The 16104-nt window shown below is 42.9% G+C and overlaps 1 protein-coding gene across 1 annotated transcript in view; it reads right to left on the reverse strand.

Moving 5' to 3' along the window:
• PLS1 (plastin 1) overlaps nt 1-7251 on the reverse strand; it is a 64433-nt gene extending 57182 nt beyond the window's left edge. Inside the window, exon 1 of the mRNA XM_069975411.1 lies at nt 7142-7251. The gene's annotated coding sequence lies outside the window, so the exon portion shown is untranslated. The remainder of the gene's footprint in view (nt 1-7141) is intronic.
• Nucleotides 7252-16104: the final 8853 nt, after the last annotated feature.

Below are 16104 nucleotides of genomic sequence, written 5' to 3' on the forward strand. Positions count from 1 at the left end.
AGAAACTGTGACTTTTTATTATTAGAAGTATACATGAATCAACAGCGCTTAAAACAATTAAAAAAACACTAAAAAAAAAAACTACAGTCAGCTACAAGTCACAGTACAAGGGTTTGATGCCTGCCTACCAGATAGCAACAGGACTGATAAAGGACATGTACAACCACATGAAGAAAGATTAACAAGGTCATATATTCAGCCTTGAGAAAAATAAATTATGGCGAGTAATATTTCATAAAAAAGAAAATACAGCAGAGATGTAAAAATTTCAAGATCAATGTCTGGGTAGTTGTTTATGATCTTTTTCCCCAAGATGAGGAACATTGTAGGGATTTTCTTTTGGATCAGCACTTAAGATTGGGGGGAAGCTAGAGGAACAGATGCCCTTCTTTGCCACAAATTTCAAATTATGCCACAAAGTTACACCATATGAGAGTATTACTACATATGAGAGAATTATAGTATTGTTATCACATTATTACAGAAGCAGTCCAGGAAAAGTATATAATAATAGAACACGGTAGGAGCCCTTCTGTGTGCCTTCGGCTTACCCATTTTACTGCATACGTTTTTGTTTTATTTTAACACGACATGCATGGGTTATCTGCAATAATCATTTCTATTTCCCCTCTGGCATGATTTCCTAATGCAACCTAAAGTACCAACAATGCCCCTAGCTTGAGCTTTTAAATAGAATAGTTTACAAATCAGTATAACTTTCTGACACCAGTTGAATTGAAAAAATACATTAAAATAAAAATCTCCAGATTAACCCTTCAATACCAGAAACTCAAACACACTGCTTACTTTAGGCTACATTGCCATCTAGTGGTGGTGTTAGGTAAGGGGTTCTAGCTCAATATAGAAAGTTCCTGAGGAAGGAGGAGCCAGGTTAATGAGCCATTAATAAATAGGCAAGTTTTCTAGGCATTAGATTATCCATTGCCATCAGCTTAGGGCCCTCTTACGTCCCATACTGTTAGGTATGGAGACAGATGGCCTCGCCCCACTGTCTCTGCCTACTTACCGCAACAGGTTTCTGGGCGACGGTCCCTAACCTGTTATAATGTAACACAGAAACGCAGACAAGTCAAAAAAACACAAGTCGTGGGATGAACAGGCTGGGTCATTAACAAACGGTCGGTGCGGTACAAAATCAGTAGTCAGGAGAAACGTCAGAAGCTAAACTAGAAACCAAAGAATACAATCAGGATACAAATGCTAGCTTAGTTACTTTCACAAGGAGGCTCTATCACAGGCAAGGAAGGACACACACAGGGGAGGATACTCATGGAGCCTAGAGTCCCAACCCCAGGCATGATTGGGGCTGAGACTCTAGCTCCAGGGCAAATTCACACAGCTGACTGGCGGTGCTGGCCGCCAGTCAGTTAATTCATCTAGTAACACCTGTGCCAATCATCTGGGGGCAGTGAAGCCCCGGCCGCAGCAATTACAAAGCCCACATTGCTGATACGTCCCTAGCAACTGGCCGGGATGTGCCGAGCTCCTCTGTGTTAGGACGCCGTCTCTGTTAACAGGGGACCATCTGCATGCTCTGGCAGTACCAGAAGCCAACTGTGACAGCTGACTTCTGACACATACCTTTTCCAAAACCTTTTATTTGCTATACAATAGGCACTGGAGGTTGATGGAAGAGGTATACAGAAAATAAATGGAAACCTTATGAAGTAAAGATTTCTGACTAAATACTTTCTCCTCAGAATTCTTTCCTCAGTTACATGATTTTCCTTACAGTGAAAACAATTATTAGATTTCCCAAATCTTGTTTCAAGTGTAAATAATGTTTTTTCCAGATGGTAACGGTTTATTAACTAAGTCTGGCTCAGTGTCTACACAACAAATAAATGCATGGATGAACATATGTGTCCAAAGTCCTGTCACTGCCGTGTATGTAAGCCTTCAGAATACAGGACATACGCACAATTCTTTGTAGCTTTTCTCTGTAGCTTTTTGTGCCTCAGACAATGCAATCTGGACAATGTAAATAGTCATATCATACTGTACTAACAGGGCACAACACGGCAAAAGCAATGCTGATATCATACAACATAGTCTGTCAAATGAAACAGCAGATTCTTCCCTTCTATGAGCTATACAACTATACCCATTCATCTATAAGAAAGCTACACACATTACTGTAGGTGCAGTTACGCTTCCTACAAAGGTATGTATGATGAAAGAGGAACCGTGGTTGTAAAAGGAGAAAGTAAAGGTGTTGTCCTACTAGTCATCATAAAAGTGAAAGTGTTCTGAATCATATAACCAGTAGGAAGAGGGAGATTGTGACCCCGCTGTATAGAGCCCAAGTGACATAACATCTGGAATACTGGAGACCTTACCTAAAAAGGGATATTGATAAAATAGAAAGGGTCCAAAGACGGGCTACAAAAATGGTGGAGGTGTAAATCATATAAGGAAAGACTTATAGATTTGAATCTGTATATGATTGAAACCTTTAATTACATTAAAGGACTAAATAAGGGTCAGGAGGGAAGTGTTTTTAGAAAAAAACTGAACTTAAGAACAAGAGGTGAGAGGTTAGTTGGGGGAGGGGCAAGATCAGAAGCAACGTGAGAAAATATTACTTTACTGAAAGAGTAGTAGATACTTGGAACAAACTTCCAGCAGATGTGGTTGGTAAATCTACAATAACAGAATGTAAACCTGCCTGGGATAAATATATATCTATTCTAAGATAACAAGAAGGGAAATACTAAAAGGTCAGACTAGATGGACCCAGTGGTCTTTTTCTGCCGACAATCTTCTATGTTTCTATCATGTTAACCTTTCAAGCAACAATTGTACTATATTAAAGTTGTCCCCCGGCTGATTTTTAAAAAATAAACAAATAAACGTGTTAGAAAGTTATATAAGTTTGTAATTTACTTCTGCCTTTTAATGTGCTTTTACCTCCCCCACTCCAGTGCCGGTGGCCGCATCCTGGCCGCTCCGGTTCAGAGGTGCTTCCTGGTTTGAACTGTGACCCAGGTCGTCAAGTGTGAGGTCCGCTAGGCCAGTCAGCGGCCATAGTAGGGTCACGTCTCAGCCACTGACTGGCTAAGTGGACCTCACACGTCATGGGCCGGGGACCAGAGTGGCGGTATGCGACCACCAGTGCTGGAGCGGGGGAGGTAACAGCATATTATTTTTTTATCCTCTCCAGCACTTGCTAAATGGGTCTAGTCGGACTTCTTCTCTTCCAATATTTATCAGCTGCAGAGAGCATTGGACAGAAAACAACACTTCCCGCAGGACATCCAGCAGCTGATAAGTAATTTACCAATGTACAGTATATAACTTTTAAAACCAGTTGATTTGAAAGATTTTTTGTTACAGAATTTTAGGTGGATAAACTATGTTCATGGCTGTATAGGGCATTTCAGTCTGATGTCATGCACACCTTGTTTTTAAAGATTGAGCCCCCAGCGCTCTCAGCCAATCGCTGGCCACAGCGCTGTCATGTATCTGTTTGTGATTGGCTGAGAGGGCTGTCACTGCCAAGATGAGTTCTATACAAGGGCAGCAATATATCAAAAATGTTAAAGGGCCAGAGTACCCCTTTAAAGTAAAGCCTAGTAAAAATTAAGTTTAGCTGGGTAAAGTCCTATTTAACATGCTCCAGTCATTAGGTGAAAATCCTTTAAAACCCCTTTAAGATTAAAAATGTCTAAAATACTGTACTTTATGCACTTGCGTCTAAGGTTTTTTATCTGTTACTATTTTTTCTTCATAGGAAAGTTGTCCAAAGTACAGATCTTCCCAGACTTCCTACTGGCTTATCATTGTATCATTGCTCAAATGAAGACATGGTTGGTGGAAGTCTTTATGTAAAGCTGTTATTTGTCACCTTTGGTTCTATTAGGTCTGTACTTGATGAACTGAGCGCATGCTTGTTATCAGGGGAATGTTAATAACCCTAGGAGATGAAGTTCAAAGTAGCCATCATAGAAGGATTGCATATTTTCAAGGATCTGGCTGTACAATGCTGCAAAAGATCAACACCTTCTGGCTGTCAATCTTCCATTTCACCACATCCATTGGGTATTCTACTAGACAGAGTCTGTGATTGGGTGACTGGAGTTCTAAAGTCAATGTCATGTCATGAAGCCAGAATGTTACATGGCACATTACCGTGCTGGAAGTAGTCATTAGAAGATGGTAAGACTGTGTCTATAGACCACTACCCCCAGCCCGCATCTCCAACACAAGGCAAGATAAATCCATGGAATAAAAGGTTTATGTCATATTCTGACCCAACATCTGATCTGTGCAGTAGGAATTCTGATGCATCAGTCCAGATAATGGTTTTCCATCTTCGGCTGCCCAGCTTTGGTGCGCCTGTTTCCACAATGGCTTCAGTTTTCTCTTTTTAGCTGATAGGTGAGAAACTTCTGTCCTTTTGCTGTTGTAGCAAACTTACTTTAAAGAGGTTATTCAGCCTTTAACAATTGAAGGCCTGGCCTCAGGACAGGCCATCAATATTAGATCAATGGCCATCTGACTGACAGCACTTGTGTGAGCTCTGCAGCCTCTTTATTATTACATCAGCGGCAAACCTTTTCAAACACACTGTACTATTTCCGGTGGTGTTCACAGTATTACAGCACTGTTGCACCTATTAACTCTGTTTAGTTAACCAGGAAACACATACATACATACATATTTCACCATTAAAAGTGTGCCAGTAATGATATATAAACCCCCCCTAAAAAAAAAACAAAAAAAAAAAAAAACAGCAAATATACAGTACGTATAGTTAATGTTTGCCCTATGATTAAAGGGGTTATCCAGCACTACAAAAACATGGCCACCTTCTTTCAGAGACAGCCCCGCTCTTGTCTCCAGCTTGGGTGCAGGTTTTGCTGCTCAGTTCCATTGTAGTGTATGGAGCCTAATTGCAAACAGCACGTGAACTGGAGACAAGAGTTGTGTTGTATCTGAAAGAAAGTGGCCATGTTTTTGTAGTGCTGGATAACCCCTTCAAGAGAACATCTTGTACTAGAAACACATTGTCCTCCTAGCCATGCTGTGTTGTAACCCTTGACTGATTTTAGGAGCCACAAATAAAGCTATCATCTTTACTGCAAACACAGGACTGGACGATACTTTCTTGAATGCTTTCCCTATGTATGCTGTCAGTTTTGTATCTTAATTTTGCAGCTCCAGCAGTCCATTTAGTGCCCCATTGTGCTGCTGCTCATGCTTTTGCACAGTGGCGGACATATCACTTGTGCAGCCTGTTCAGTTGCACAGGGGCCCAGGGCAACAGAGGGGCCCGCCAGGCTCATCAGTGGGCAACATGGGGAGGAAGGCACATAAGTGGGCAGCACCGGGAGGGAGGAAGGCAGATGGGAATGGAATAGATGGTAACTAAAAAGTTTACCTGCTGCATGGGAGGGAGCTGGGGGAGGGGGATGATTGCACTACATATACTTTTGCATAGACTTCTACTTCTATACTTCTGCATATACTGTGCCCCCTGCTGGTTTGCTTATGGTGGTTGGCCTTTAGATCAGATAGTTTACTTAGCTGCAGCACTGTACAGGGGCGTGCGTGGCTGCTGGCATCAGCATTCATCCTCACTGGCCAGTCTGTGCAGAGCAGAGGGACAACTGACATCACTTTCTGCGTTTGGTCTCTTTTTCTGTTTCTAAAACCAAATGACCTTATGCTGCGTTTACATGGAGCGATAATTCGCCCAATCGAATAATTAATGATTTTGAAGTAATTATGTGTTTTTTATAACGATCAGCGTTTAGACAGAACGATATATCGTTTGGAAAAATCGTTATTGCACACATAGGAAGAATCTGTTAAAGATTGTTTGCACAAAGCGATCTGCTAATTTTTTAGCGAACAACCAATGACGATTTGAGAACATGTTGAAAGGTCAAAATGAACGATTTTTCCCTCGTCGCTTGATTGTTCGCTGTGTTTACACAAGCCGATTATCTCTCAAATGTGATCGTTATTGCGAAAATTCGACCAATAATCGTTTCGTGTAAATGCACTATTAGTGCTGGAGCCTCGTCTGCAGTTTTGCAGTAAGTAAGACACCTAATGTCTGATTTTATAGCATTATATTTCATATAGAAAATAGACCAAAAATAATAATAAATAAAGTAAATCGCAAAGATGTAGTATATCACCTCCCCTGCTGATTTACCATTATTTATTGGTAAGAAGAATGCCTATTTAAGCAAAAATGGTAAAAATATAGGTAAAAAACAAACAAACCAAAAGTAACAATTAAACATAGAGAAACCTTCTCCACTCCTAAGTATGGGTCAAACTTCTTAATGAAAATTTGCTTGTCCACTTAAGATACAGTATTGCTTATTGTCTTCTAAGTTTACTATCCAGTTTGCAAATGTCACAATTGTTGTACTGTACATGTACCGTATACGGTTTGTTTCTTGCTGTCCACACATGGTTAGGATTGTATATGTTTGTTATACATAACAGAAAATGAATAAAAATGATCAAAAAATAGCCCTAGACATAAAACCTTAAGGTTCAGCTCCAGAGATTCATGTGCAGCGAATGACAATTGTTTCATTGTCTACATGGAACATTTATATTGCTTAGGTGTTAGGCACTGTATGCAAAAAAATAATGTGGCAACACCAGTAACATTGTTTATATGGTTGAAAAAAGACGCACGTCCATTAAGTTCATAAATAACAATCCTTATTCTGTCTGTGACCATAAAGTCAGCTACAGCTAGAGGGTGTATAGTAAGAACTCCCTAGTGGGATATATATATATATATATATATATATATATATATATATATATATATATGACATGCAACCCTCAGATACTGCTGATAGGTGATGTTTTAGGATTTTGTCGGTACTGTGCTGTTACTATGATTATGAATGCATCAAGAATAGCTGCAGGTATCCTTTCTTAAGAACATCTTTATATGACCTTTTGAACACACTTGAGGATAGACGTTAAGAAACAATGGTATAGATTACAACTACTGTTTGCAATAATTATAGAAGGTATAACACTGTATTAAGCAAACGTGATATTACGGTCATTATACCACAAACATAAAGAATGACAACAAACAGCGGCAGAGTAACAATAGATTGGTGGCAGAGCAGCGTACCTTGATGGCTGGCTGGCGTGGAATGGAGAGAATGTAACAGTACATTTAGGTCTTGCAGCGGTCTGTCAATGACCTATCCTCCAGCTGGGACTCGGGAGGTAGGTGCAGAGAAGAGCTGTGTGCTTATTATATTACATGGGAACTTTGTCCTGCAGACCAACCTGAGCAGGGTGTGGGTGTGATCTTCTGATCTGCTATTGCCTGTACATGATCTGTAGGGAAATGTGATGTTAAAACAAAGACTATTTGCCTTTGCCAACTGGTGGTACTATATTGGCAGCTTCATTGCTACGTTATCTATACAATTCAAGGATGTTTCTCATCATAATATAATAATGATAATAATATTTCTAAACATCTCAAAAGTTTGAAATACATTATTGGCAAATTTTTATATTATAATATTTTATAAGGGTTGCGCAAGTAAGCTTTTTTCAAAGAACCATGATAAAATAAAAAAAACATACAGATATGCATTTACTTTGGCTCTGTTCATATATTATATGGGCAAAAGTATTCACCTGAATGTTTCATTCAGTTCTATCGCCACAGGTGTACAAGATCAAGCACCTACCAATGCAGTCTGCCTTTACAAAGAGTTGTCTAAAGAGCTCATTGAATTCCTGCCCACACCGTATACGCAGCAGATCTGCAGCAAATATGCAGCAGATACGCAGCAGATGTGATGCTGTGTTCAGTTATTTAGATCTAATCTGCTGCGTATCTGCTGAATATCTGTTGTGTATTTGCTGCGTATCGCAGCAGTAAATACGCTGCGTATACGGCGTGTGTGTATTTACTACTGCGATACGCATAAAATAAGCAGCAAATACGCAACAAATACGCAGCAGATTAGATCTAAATAACTGAACACAGCATCAAATCTGCACCACCAAATCTGCTGCAGATCTGCTGCGTTTTTGCTGCGTATCTGCTGTGTATACGGTGTGTGGGTTTGTACCCTAATACAGTTTGTTTGATTTCTTTCCTCCTGTGTCTTCCACAATCAAAGAACTGTCCGGTGTGATGCTGCTGGGGCTGCAGGGGATATAAAAGTGCTGTATTTACTGTCTGCACGGAACGTCAGCTGAACTTCTGAAAAAGAGGACATTGGCGAACAGTGGGCGGTCTAGCAACTGGTAGGTGAGGCGAAGCAGGAGGGGTGAGTATACCGCACTTTTATGTCCATTATACAAGTGTGAAAAACAAAATAATTTATAACAATATATATAATATAATAATAATAACAAATATTATTATTATTATATAATTATAATATAATAAATAAAAATATTAAAATAAATATAAAATATAAAAATACACGGAAAAAAAAGTGTAAAAAAATACACATGCCCTCCCCAAAAAATATTTTATATGCTTTAAAACGGCATCAATTAAAAACGACAGCATCAATAAGAACTGAACATCATACAGCTACGTGGATGGAAAAATAATAAAGGTAAGGCTCTTGGGCAGTAACACAAAATGTATTATTTGTTTCATTTTATAATACTTAAAAACTAAAACATAAAAAACCTCACCCTAAGATATATCTTACTAACTGAGTGTTTTTACATATTGTCCAGCCTTCAGTGTGTTTTTGTGTGATTTAGCCCTTACAGGGAGTTGTGTAGTTCTTCAGTGTGGTGTTGTCTCCATCTACCTGACTCCTCATTCCCTCCTGCTACAACAAATCATCATCTGCTGTCTCAGGAGGTATGGCTGGATTTTATCTCTGAGCTCTAACCTGGTTTCATCATCTCTGACCAGCTCCTCCAGTCTACATCCCCATCTACATGTCTTATACACACATATATACATACGTTTAATAGGACATAAATAGCCTATTCACACTGAGTAAACAGGCGAAATTCCGCAGTGGAGCCCCTGCTGTGGACTCTGCTTGGAATCCTGCCTGCCTCAGTGTGTCAATGGAATGCCTCACGCACCTCAGCTCAAAGGATTGATATGTCAATTCTTATAGCAGTAAGCAGTGGAAAGTGGAGGCACGCGAGGCATCCCATTGACACACTGAGGCAGGTGGGATTCAGAGCAGGGAATTCCTCCTGTTTTACTCTGTGTGAAAATACCCTAAGGGCCCTTGCACACTACAGAAATCACGTGGATAACTTGCTGCGGATTCCGTGCGAGCTCCCGCTTCACTGCCCACCTGTCCCATAGACTCCATTCTATGGTTGAACGGATTCAGCCATCCGCTCAAAGAATTGACATGTAAAGTCTTCAAGCTGGGGGGCAAGCGACGGAATCCGCAGCATATAATCTGCGTGATTTCCTTAAGGCCCTATTACACCAAAAGAACTCCAGATTATTTTATAGATTTTTTCAGCCGAAGCCCGGAATGGATTTAAAAAGAGGAGAAATCTTAGTCTTATCTTTATGATCTGTTCTCTCTTTACAGTCCCCTCCTGGCTTTGGCAGAAAAAATCTGTCAGATAATGTTAGACATCTTTTGGTGTAATAGGGCCTTAAAGGCCCTATTCCACGGAACGATTATCGTCCATATTCGGCCGATATCGGCCGCTACGGACGATAATCATCCCGTGGAATAGAGTGCAACGATCAGCCGACATCGTTCATGTCGGCTGATCGTTGCAGTCGCTTGTTTTTCAACATGTTGAAAAACAAGCGACTGATATAGCAGCGATCTGCTGCCGTCGCTCCGTTGAATAGGAGCGTCGGCAGCAGACGCTGCTATATCCTATGGGCTGCCCGGACGATCAGCGATCACCCGGGCAGCCCCCCGACGCCCCCTCCCGCACTCACCCGCTCGCTGCAGCCGTGTTGAATAGCGGCGGCAGCGAGCGGGGAACGAGGAGCAAACGAGCGCTGAGAGCGCTCGTTTGCTCCTCTGACGACCCGTGTAATAGGCCCTTTAGTGTGCAAGGGCCCTTAGGGAGAGTGTGGTGTGTTAACAGCAGTGGGGATGCCAGGAAATGATAACACACAAAACTTTAAAAGCAGTACATAGATAACAGATGTCTATAATTTCTGCAAACATTCATTGTATATATGTTTATGAGGTTTGCAATAAAGCATTAAAAACAGCTTAGTCAAGATGGCACTTGCCAAAATGTAAAAAAAATACAGAAAATTAAAACAGATTAGGTAAAAAAAGAACATGTTCCCATTTCTGTCTCAAATCAGAAAAAAAATGTAGGTAATTGAAATAAACTTTTCACATGTCGCACAGTATACTTGAAAAAAACTTATTGATCGTTGTCTGGCACTTGGCTGAATAAAGATTAAACTTCTTTCACTTTGGATGCTGTTGGATCTTGGGTTTCTGTGTCGCACAGACATGTCTATAGTTTAGATCGGTCAGGGTCCCTCCAACTGATAGATATCCAATAGATATAGTTGGGTGAAGCACACAGTCTATATCAGGGGCGTAACTAGAAATGGCTGGGCCCCATAGCAAACTTTTGATTGGGCCCCCCCTCCTTCCCCCCCCCCCCCCGGCTGACCACTAAACGGTCAAGTGAAGTCATAACTACATAACTGCTAGCTCTGGTCAGGAGTGCTTGCAGTTAAAGGGACATTTGCAAAACCCAGGAGACCAGCAGGGCCACCCGGTGCTGCAAATGATGACGGCTCAGGGGGCCCAGTGTATTGCAGGAGCAGGCCATGGGGCCCCCTGATGCAGCGGGCCCATTGGCAGCCGCTATGGCTGCTATAGTGGTAGTTACGCCCCTATATACCTCACTCCTGACTCGCTGCTTTGTTCAACTGATAAGGAGAGGGGTTTCATGGACCTATAGGGGAGACTTTCACCCTCAATCAGTAGAATTAGGCACTGAGTTTAGGCCCCATGCACACGGCAATTTATTTGGATTTATTATCAGCAAATTGCACTGACAGAGCAGGAAAGGAGAAGAAGCCAGAGGATAGCACCACTGCAGCCTGCACCATGTGAGTATGGCTTTTTTTTTTAATACTGTACCTTCAGTTTTCTATCTTTTCTATCTTCAGTGATGGTTTCCTGAAGCCTCCCGAAAGACTTTCTGATCAGTATTTCCTGACTAAGGGCCCTTTTACACAGAAAGATTATCTGACAGATTATCTGCCAAAGATTTGAAGCCAAAGCCAGGACTGGATTTAAAAAGAGGAGAAATCTCAGGCTTTCCTTTATGACCTGATCTCTGTTTATAGTCTGTTCCTGGTTTTGGCATCAAATCTTTGGCAGATAATCTGTCAGATAATTTTTCTGTGTAAAAGGGCCCTAAAATCTGACACGGATGTGTCCATGGGGCCTTAGACCCTGACAATACTAACTTTGATGTGTCTGTGCGACAAGTAAAAAGTTTATTTAAATGACAAAGCTGTGAGTGTACATAGTAACAACTATCATGTTGTTGAGAATTCAAATGTGCACTGAACAATATTGTTTGTATCTGAGGAAAATTACTGTACACCCTACAGCTGTATGTTCTAGTTATCATAAAGTAATCTCAATATGACGACAGCATGAAACATGAACGGCGAAACCACTTTAATCTTATCTTCTGCTATTTATGGCCATACATACTGTGAGCTTGCCTTGTTGTAGTAAATCTTCAAGTGCAAAAAGAAAACTCCTTAATGGTGTGTTCACACGTACAGGATTTGATGGCACTGATTTGAATCTGCTGCAGATGCGCAGCAGATTTGATGGCCCAGATTAGATTTAAAGCAAATCTGCACCATCAAATCTGCTACAGATCCTGTACGTGTGAAGCACCCTAATGCTACGTTTACACGAAATGATTATCGGGCAAATTTTCGCGATAACGATCGAATTCGAACGATAATCGTACGTGTAAAAGCGGTGAACGATCAAAAAATCGTTCATTTTGATCTTTTAACATGTTCAGCGAATTTTTGGTAGGACTCTTGGGCTTTAACCAAGCTCTGATGAGCTTGGGCCCAAACTGTGCACAGTTTAGAAAAGATTGTCTCAGCTGAGGGATTGACAGACTCTGCAGAGTGAACGGACGAATACCTGGGATTGAAACCATAGTTACAAAAAAAAGGTGACATATTAGTAGAACGTTGTTCATGGTTGTTGATAGCAAATTCAGCTAGAGGAATGAAATCTCGCCATTTATCCTGCGTATCAGCTATGAAACATCTCAGGAATTGTTCCAAAGACTGGTTGGTTCTCTCAGTTTGTCCATTCGTCTGAGGATGGAAAGCCGACGAGAAGGACAAAGAGATTCCCAGCTTCCCACAGAACTCCCTCCAGAATTTGGCCACAAACTGGACACCTCTGTCGGAAACAATATTCTCCGGGACACCATGTAACCGCAGAATATGACCAATAAATAACGTGGCCAATAAACGAGCACTAGGGAGTTTACTCAGTGGAACAAGGTGACACATTTTGGAAAATCGATCCACCACTACCCAGATGACAGTCTTACCCCTACATACTGGTAAGTCGGTAATAAAGTCCATTGATATATGTGTCCAAGGTCTCGCAGGAACCGGCAAGGGATGTAACAATCCATCCGTGGTCTACGGGGAACCTTGGACCTAGCACAGACCTCACATGCTTCAACAAATGATTTAACATCTCGGGCCCAAGTTGGCCACCAGAAATGGCGCGAGAGCAAGTATTTAGTGCCTGCTATCCCTGGATGTCCTGCCAAAACGGAACTATGGATTTCCTCCAGGACCCGGAGGCGAAGGTTCGGTGGCACAAATAGGAGGGAGTCAGGAGTGTTATGGGGGGCTAAATCCTGAGATTCAGCAACAAGAGTAACCAAGTCCGGTTGTAGGACAGATACCACAACCCCTGGTTTCAAGATCGTATCGACCTGTGTCTCAGGAATGTTCCCAGAATCAAAACTGCGAGAGAGGGCATCAGCTTTAATATTACGAGAGCCAGGTCGATATGTGATCTCAAAGTCAAACCTAGTAAAGAACAGGGCCCATCGGGCCTGACGTGGAGAGAGTCGTTTGGCGGTATCCAGATAAATGAGATTCTTATGATCCATCAACACTGTGACTCTATGTTTGGCCCCTTCCAAGAAATGCCTCCACTCATCAAATGCCATCTTAATAGCCAATAATTCTCTATTCCCAATATCGTAGTTGCGTTCCGCTTGGGAGAACTTCCTCGAGAAGTACGCAACTGGCCGAAGATGAGTAAGAGTATCAGTTCCCTGGGATAAAACTGCTCCTACACCCACCTCGGATGCGTCCACCTCAACAATAAAAGGGCGCTCGAAGTCGGGCTGGGCCAGTACTGGAGCTTCTGAAAAACATTGCCGAAGGATGTCAAATGCCTGGATAGCCTCTGTGGACCAGTGTACCAGATTCGCCCCTTTCTTAGTAAGATCAGTGAGGGGTTTAGCTATAACTGAGAACCCCTTAATAAATTTCCGGTAATAATTAGCGAAACCTAAAAACCTTTGTAAGGCCTTCAGGTTACTAGGTCGTTCCCATTTTACAATAGCCGCTACTTTAAGGGGGTCCATACCAAAAGAATTGGGGGTGATGCTATAACCTAAAAACGAGACCTCCTGGATACCGAATTGGCACTTTGACACCTTGGCGTAAAGATTATTTTGTCTCAGAAGCTCCATTACCGTGCGGACCTGCTTTACGTGGGAAGACCAATCTGAGGAGAAGATCAAAATGTCATCAAGGTAGACAACAAGAAAACGTCCAAGGTGCTCACGGAAGATATCATTAACAAAGTGTTGGAAGACCGCCGGGGCATTGCACAACCCAAAGGGCATAACGAGATATTCGAAATGGCCCTCTGGGGTATTGAATGCGGTCTTCCACTCGTCACCTTCCCTGATTCTGATTAAATTATAAGCCCCCCGTAAATCAACCTTGGAAAACCATTTAGCGCCCACAATTTGATTAAACAAGTCTGGAATCAACGGTAGGGGGTGTTGGTTTTTAACAGTGATCTTGTTTAGTTCCCGGTAATCGATACAAGGCCGGAGACCCCCATCCTTCTTGCCTACAAAGAAGAAGCCAGCACCCATGGGGGAAGAAGAAGGACGTATGTGGCCTTTGCGTAAACTGTCCTTTATGTATTCTCGCATGGCTTCTCTTTCAGGGCAGGACAAATTGAATATTCGACCTCGGGGGTATCTGGAACCGGGAACTAAATCAATGGCGCAATCATACCGTCTATGGGGTGGCAACCCGTCCACTGCTTTTTCATCAAATACATCGGAATAATCCAACAAGAATTCGGGAATCTCTCCCTCCGCCGGGGAACACCCTGCAAGGGAAACCGCGATACAATGTGATGCACACCCAGGCCCCCACCGCACAAGTTCCCTATTGGACCAATCGAAGACCGGGTTATGAGCATCCAGCCAGCGTAACCCCAGGATAACATCAGACGACAGATTATGCATAACAAGAAAATCCAGATTTTAAACATGGACAGACCCTACTTTAACCTCCATGGAAGGGGTCCTATACCGTACATCCCCCTGGGAAAAGGGAGCAGAGTCTGCTCCAGTGACACCAACTGGACGCTGGAGCAGCAAGGGACATACCTCTAAGCCTGAAAAAAACATGGGGTTAATGAAATTTGCTGAGGATCCAGAATCGATCTGGGCATACCCACTAATACATTTACCTCCCAACACCAAGGAAATGGGCAACAACAGCTTATTTTTGAAGGATACCTGAGCGCCTGAGAGACCCCCTCGATAATCTCTCAGGCGTTGAAGTTTTCCGTCGAAGACCTCGGCTTGTTGGGACACTGCCGAACCTGGTGTCCTGTCTTTCCACAGTAAAAGCACAGCTTATTCTGCAGGCGATGGGCTCGTCGGGCCTTGGCATCGGTGGAGTCTACCTGCATCGGCTCCTCGAAAGGGGGTGAGGCAGGAAGGGGAGGTTTGGAGAACGGAACAGGAGAGATAGGGGTTTTGTGATGGTCAGGAGTACCCTTCTCCCTTTGTCGATCCCTTAATCTACGGTCAACTCTGATCGCTAGTGTCATGCTCTCTTCGAGCGAGTCGGGAGTGGGGTATGCTACTAGCATGTCCTTCAGTCGGTCACTAAGACCCTCCCGAAACTGAAACCGGAGGGCTGGGTCGTTCCACGTGGAGAGACAGCTCCACTGCCTGAACTCAGAGCAGTACTCTTCCACTGCACGGCGACCCTGTCTTAACCCAGTTAGCTGACGTTCGGCATTGGCTGCACAGTCCAGGTCATCATACAGCAATCCCAGTGAACAAAAGAACTGGTCGGTGGTCCTTAGGTTAGGAGAGTCAGGGGGTAGAGAAAAAGCCCATTCTTGCGCGGGTCCTTTGAGGAGAGACATGATAATACCCACTCTCTGGGTCTCATCTCCTGAGGAGCGTGGCCGTAACCTAAAAAACAACTTGCACCCCTCCCGAAAAGTACGGAATTTACTACGGTCCCCCGAAAACTTGTCAGGGAGCTGGACGGGTGGTTCGGGAGGTAATGGGGAGGTTACAGTGAGCTGTCGTGATGTCGTCTCCTGATCCTGGACTCTCATAGCAAGTTCCTGGACCATCGTGTTAAGTTGCTGCATTTGGTCCACGATATTGGACATGGCGGTCCTGTCGTCCATGGGGCAATGGGCAGTATAGGGCTGGCTATTCTGTCAGCAACGACAAACACAACCAGACAGTGGGCCCTGATCTAATCCCACCCACTGTCCCTGCCTAATTGCCTCAGTCGACCCTAGGCGGTCGCGGACAACCACGAAGACGTTCCCTGTACTGAATACGTGGAACACAAAACACAACAGACGGACAAAACACAATAAAGAGTAGTGAACAAGCCAGGTCAAACCACACGGGCAACGCAGTACAGAATCGGCAAGCAAGGAATAGTCACAGGTCAGGCGGAGGGTCAAGAACACGAGAAGACAAGCAGAAGGGGATATAGGGCAGGGAACGCTGGGAAGGAGCAGGGGAGCTGGGACTAGAAGAACTAATAGCCAGCGATAACCTGCTGGC

This window comes from Dendropsophus ebraccatus, chromosome 6, assembly GCF_027789765.1.
Source record: "Dendropsophus ebraccatus isolate aDenEbr1 chromosome 6, aDenEbr1.pat, whole genome shotgun sequence".
Classification (NCBI taxonomy): domain Eukaryota; kingdom Metazoa; phylum Chordata; class Amphibia; order Anura; family Hylidae; genus Dendropsophus; species Dendropsophus ebraccatus.